The sequence below is a fragment of the Quercus robur genome, chromosome 10, assembly GCF_932294415.1.
Source record: "Quercus robur chromosome 10, dhQueRobu3.1, whole genome shotgun sequence".
In the NCBI taxonomy this organism is placed as follows: domain Eukaryota; kingdom Viridiplantae; phylum Streptophyta; class Magnoliopsida; order Fagales; family Fagaceae; genus Quercus; species Quercus robur.
The window spans coordinates 13,759,950-13,765,995 of record NC_065543.1 but is presented as its reverse complement, the minus strand read 5'-3'; the positions used below and the strand labels follow the sequence as shown (position 1 = coordinate 13,765,995).

The 6,046-nt window shown below is 31.8% G+C and overlaps 1 long non-coding RNA gene across 4 annotated transcripts; it reads left to right on the top strand.

The window, feature by feature from the left end:
* The first annotated feature begins 1,088 nt into the window (after nt 1-1,088).
* On the top strand, nt 1,089-5,226 carry LOC126703538 (uncharacterized). 4 transcript variants are annotated; one of them, XR_007648118.1, is made up of 6 exons: nt 1,089-1,418; nt 2,986-3,022; nt 3,190-3,259; nt 4,222-4,342; nt 4,452-4,544; nt 5,018-5,226. It is a non-coding gene; the product is annotated as an uncharacterized LOC126703538 (long non-coding RNA). The 4 variants fall into 4 exon arrangements; XR_007648117.1 differs by having other exon boundaries at nt 3,186-3,259; XR_007648115.1 differs by lacking the exon at nt 2,986-3,022.
* The last annotated feature ends 820 nt before the right edge of the window (nt 5,227-6,046 follow it).

Here is a 6,046-nt window from a genome sequence, read left to right as displayed (position 1 = left end):
CCATACTCTTTCAATCCTAATGTTCAAGATTTGAATATGAATTTCACCAAGTTCAGTGGTATTGGGACCATCTACTAAGTTTGATCGAGTCTGACCAACTTTGACCGCGCCTTTCTCTAAATCCAACCATTTAATTGTGACAATTATTTACTAGAATGAACCCTTCATTACACTCTTCAAATCCATCGGTTAGATTTCAAATCTAAGTATGACATGTGATGGACATGTGTTGTGTACCTATATGGCTATATATATTTTCTCAATCTAACCATCCAATTGGTCTCAAATTTTACCAACACCAATATGTCACCATACTCTTCAATCCTAATGATCAAGATTTGAATATGAATTTCACCAAGTCCAGTAGTATCGAGACCATCTATTAAGTTTGACCGGATTTGACCAACTTTAACTAAACTTTGATCGCATCTTTCTCTAAATCCAACCGTTTGATTATGACCATAATTTACCAGAATTAACTTTTCATTACAATCTTCAAATCCAACGGTTAGATTTCAAATCTAAATATGGTGCGTGGTGGACATATGTTGTGTACTTGTATGGTGATATTCTCTCAATCTGACCATCCAATTGTCATATTATTTATTTTTTTAAAGTAAACGTAGTTAGTCACGTATTAAAATTCTTACATAAATATAATAATAGCTATGATAATTTTTTTATAAATTTTTTAATAAGATAGAACGTGTGATAATTTTTATTGTGTGGTATTTTTTTTTTTTTTTTGAGAAAGTTGTATGTTGATTTTTATTGAGTATATGCGATTGTTTTTTGTTTTTAAATTTTATTTCATAGCTCATTAACATTAGATTCTTAATATTTTACACTCATTAACTCACTTAGATATATAGAGATGTTTGATTCATGTACAATTACAAAATGCATGACAAAATGATAATTGCCAGTCAAAAATGGTAATTAATTAAAATTGTCTTCTTTTATTTTTATTTTTTCCTCAAAATAAATTTGTGTTCTTTTATTTTTCCCACCCAAAATTTCCCAAAAATGTGTTTCCCTCCTAACATGTTTCACTTAGCTTCCCCCACCACCCACCACCCCACCCCCCCCCCCCCCAAAAAGAAGAAGCCAAAATCTAACTTTTTTACTTCAGTTTTTTTCCCCTAAAATTTGTTCCCCTTTCTCTACCCACTCCTCCTTCATGGCCGCCGCCGATCCCTTCAACCCTATCCCTAGTCCCAAAATCTCTGCCTACTACCAGACCAGAGCCGGCCACACCGCTGTCGCCACTGAAAATTTTTTGGGTAGGGGGCCCCTTAAGTCTTGCGCCTATCCATCTTTTTTATTTTATCCTTAATTGGAATTTGGATTTCCCTAAAGAGCTCTCTCTTCTGTGTTCCTTTTCTTCAATTGCAGAATAACGTTAAGAAACGTTTCAGGTAATTTTAATCTTTCATCTTATCTTTCTGTTTGGTTTCTTATAATATTGAGAAGAGACAAAAACTAGTTTTATATTTACAATTCTTTTTATCAAACCCTATGCATTGCCCATTTTGCCTTTATTTTATGCATTTCTTGTTGGTTGCTATGATATTTTTTTGATTGTGCATCAAAATCTAAAATTTATAATATTTAGTATTTTTTTTTTTGGGTGGTAGATTAAGATATAAGAAACCATATATTGTAAATGTATATGCCTGTCTAATTTATGGCTATCTTTAGTATTGTTAAGTTAGATCCTTTTTGAATGTGTAAATAAGGTTTCAACGAGGGTTTGATTGCATGTCTTAGCTCCTATTCTTTATTTTGTAAAAATCTGATAAAGATATTAAACTTTTTCTGCAAATTGAAGTGTTAAGGAGGTTGGGTTTCCTTGAATTAATCCAAAACACCCTTTCATTGTTTTTTTGGTTGAATAAAGGCTATAGCTATAATTATTATTTAGATATATCTTTGTGTACAATTGGGAGCAAGAAGAAAGGACAATCCTCAAGCCACACCTGAGGCTCTTCCTTTTGCTGAGAAAACTTTGCTAGCTCTCTCGAGTTGTGTAGTTACTGCACAAATTGGAAAGAAACACATTCTTAGCTTAACATGTTTTGCCTAATATCATTTAGCAATTGTCCCTATTCAACAAAATAGCGTGCTGCATTTGTAAGTGCATCATCATCCCAGTGTCTTCACATTCCACAATCACTCTACTAAATTCCATGACATGAGAGGAGTAATACACGTTCTTTTAATCAACGATGAATCACAAACTCTCTCAGACAATACAGCAAACACCTCACTTGCTCTATCACAAATCACCGCTCCCACACCTCCAGTCCCATCTTTGAAGCTCAAACCAGCAACATTTATCTTAAAACAGCTTGAATCAGGAGGTAACCATTTCACTGGATCCAGATTGAAGTGAATATCCTACTATTTCTGATCAATGAATCATTTTGTCATTTTAACATTCGCCACTTTCAAAAGCCACAATGGGGAAGGAAATTGAAAAAAAAATAATTTTAAACTAGATAGTTAATGCATGTGTTAGGAACTTGTAACTCAAATGGGAAACTCAGATTTGGGTTCATTCATGTATCAAGGTTAATTAGTCAATGTTAGTTACAAGTAGTGCATGCAAATTTCACTTCATCAATATTGGCACCTGAACTCGTTGTTTTGCATCTGTGTTATGTGAGATTTTTTCATTTTTCATGCTATTCAACTTGCAATTCAAAGATTGGCACTTGTGCTTGTATTCTTGTTTCAAAGGATCTTCCACAAACAGTTTATGTGGAATGAGGCTGTACTACATTCTCATGGTTCCATTGTTTCACTTCTTTTCATAATGAAGAATATCTACTTACTTGAATTACAGCTAGAGGTTATTTGGCACAATTAGTTGTTTCTTATCACATTTGAATAGGTATTCTTTTGGGGGAGAAGTTTGGTTTATACTTTATAGTTAATACATATTTAGATGAAATCAGTTGCTTTTGTCATTTTACATTGTAGATATTGCAAACACATCTCATGGACCTATGCTTTTCTGGTAAGTTCATAAGTACTTTCTTTCAACTCATTTGGCATGTTAATTGTAGTTATTGGTTCCTTACTTTCAGCCCTATATGTGAAGCAGCAGCCTACTCTGTACAGTATTAAAAAAGGCTGTTAAATTTCTTTAGCTGAATTTTGTTAAACCTTTGTATGCTTAGGTAGATAAACTTGGAGGAGGAGAACACAAAGGCCTTTCTTATACTCAGTGAGAATTATACTCACATTAAAGGAGGTAAGAGCTATTATTTGTAGAAGTATGATGTTGTAACTGTCATATACAACTTTTGTTTGGTCTGTTGATTCTCTCTCAAACCTATTAGTTTCTTAAGAGTACATCTTTGAAGCTCTGCCTGAATTTTAGGCTTGATCTTGTGTAAATGTGAATAATGAGATCTTTATCCCATACACGCCACTCAATTCTATCCTTTAATTTTTTTTTTTTTTGCCAAAAACCTTGGAGCTTAAAACTCTTAATTAGATAATGGCTGTTCACTACCATTACCCTACTATTGTTGGATTGTGATTTGGCCCACAAAAGAGCTTGATACTGATAGTGGAAGCCTAGCTGCAACTAAAGTAGCATTTGAAGTAGATTTATCTTTCCACGTGAAGTCTTCTTCTGCTAAATTGAATATTCATCTGAAGTCAATTATGATCTCCAGTTAGGAAGTCAATGCACTCAAGTAATTAAAGGTACCATTCGTATCAAATCAAATGTTGAGTGCATTGACTTCCTACGAATGATTTTACAATATTATTTGAGCTTGGCACCTGTGCTTAGATTGGTGTACTTAGTTTGTGATGTGTGATTATTTATTGGTTAAACTATTACAATTTTTTTGGCCGACTTTATGGAATTTTGGCCATTTGGCTTACTTCAAATTCACAACTACTAATTTAAACTCTTAATTTTTTGTGTCCTAAATTCATTTTTTAATGTCATAATCTATTAATCTAGTAAAAAAAATAGTGATATATGTATTGTTATTAACTTATTTCACAATATTATTATACGATTCTTTCCCTTATTGGGAGAGCTTCTTTTTCTTTTCTTTTTTTCTTCCAAGTGACAGGAAGAATCAATTTCTTGTGGCACTAGCATTATTTATTAAACAATTGACATAATTCTAGATAATTATGTCAATAGGTACACGTTCTTTATCAAATTTTCATTATTATTTGTTTTATCAATAGGTACTAGTGCTGTAAAAAAGAGGGGTCAAGGAAAGAAGATTGTTACAAGAATGGTCCTTCCTTCATTTTTACACCTTTTTGGAAAGAGATGGTAGATAATTGGAAGGAGGGAGATTGGGGGGTGAGTATAAATGAAATACATATCATAAATTCTCTCACCCTCTCTCTAACCATTATTTGTTAATATTTTCATAGAAACTAATGTTCTAATGTGTGAATTATGTGTGCAGGACGTAAGTTTGATAAATAAGGGAGACAGAAATAAGTCTGAAATTTTCTCCACTACAGGTTCTTTATCAATGGCCAAGTACAGATATGAAATGGTATATTATATTATGATCAAATAGTTTTAAATTTTATTGTGTATTTACATAGTTTAATAGTATTGGCCAAGGTTTGCATTGGGTGAACCTATTGTAACCAGTGGCTAGGTCTGGACTTGAAGTTTCACTTTTGTTAACTTCAAGGGCTAAGATATATTTTTCTTGACTTCAAGCTTTGGATTGTGTAGAGGGCCTTGTTGGCTATTGCACATAAATCCGGAATTGTTATATTATTTTAATTTTTATTTAATTTTGATAGTGGTTTAAGTAATCAAATTAAGTTATCATCGTTGTTAAATTAAAAAAAAAAGTTATTACTATTGTTTATGATATATTATTATATGATTAGATTTGATATGGTAATATGTGTACTTATTTATTGAAGAATTGATACAAATACAAATTCACTTTAATTGTTTCATTTTAACTCATGTTTAATGCTTTTTTTTTTTTTTTTTAAATTTTATTTTAAGGATGGTACTAGCAGAGATGAAGATGACAAATCAAACAATAACAAGGAGGTTGAAAACAGCTTGGAGGGTGACTCAGAGGAAGACTAATATAGATCTTGTCATAATTCTAGTTGTTTAAGTTTAAAACAAGGTTTAATTTCAGGATTTTTTTGTATATTCTATATTTTAAAGTTTGAACTGATATGAATTTTTATCGTTTGATGGATCAATTTTTAGTAATTATTGTATTATTGTAACAATTTTTAGTAATTATTGTATTATTGTAATATGATAGTTAAACAAAAATGATATAAAATAAATTAAAAATAAATAAATAATAAAATATTTCAAAAATTATATAAAATATTATCACTGATGACGTAAAAATTTGGTTATAAATAACTTTATAGTACCAACAGTCCCTCGCAATTTATAGAATAGCGACGTCCCTTAATCCCTTGCAAAAACGTTTTAAGTGACAGCTTAATGTCATCACTATTATTCCTAACTAGTTGCGAGGGGTTAAAATCCCTCACAAGTAAATTTTATCGATGATATTATTTGTCTCGTCGTTAATTTGAAATTCACAAATAACTAGTTGCGAGGGTATAAAGGTCTTCACAAATAGTTATTAACGACGACTGTTTCCTCTTGCTAAAAATAAGTTGTGAGGGGTTAAAAGCCCTCACAAATAAATTTTAGCGATGCCATTATTTGTCGTTAAAAAGTATGTCATCAATTTGGAATTTGTAAATAACTAATTGCGAAGGTATAAAGGTCCTCACAAATAGTTGTTAACGACGACTACTTCCCCTCGCTAAAAATAAGTCGTCAACTTTTCTCGTCGTTTGGTAATATATTTGTGAGGGTAGATTTATTCAGTAACGACGGTGGATTGCCCTCGTAAATTATCTATTTGCGAAGGTATGATCGCAAAATCTTTTTTAGAAACAAGAGCAAATACGACGGCCTTCGAGGGCCATATGCCCTCGCTAATAATCTTTTGCGACGATATTTGAATTTTTGCGAGGGCATTTTATCCTCGCTAGT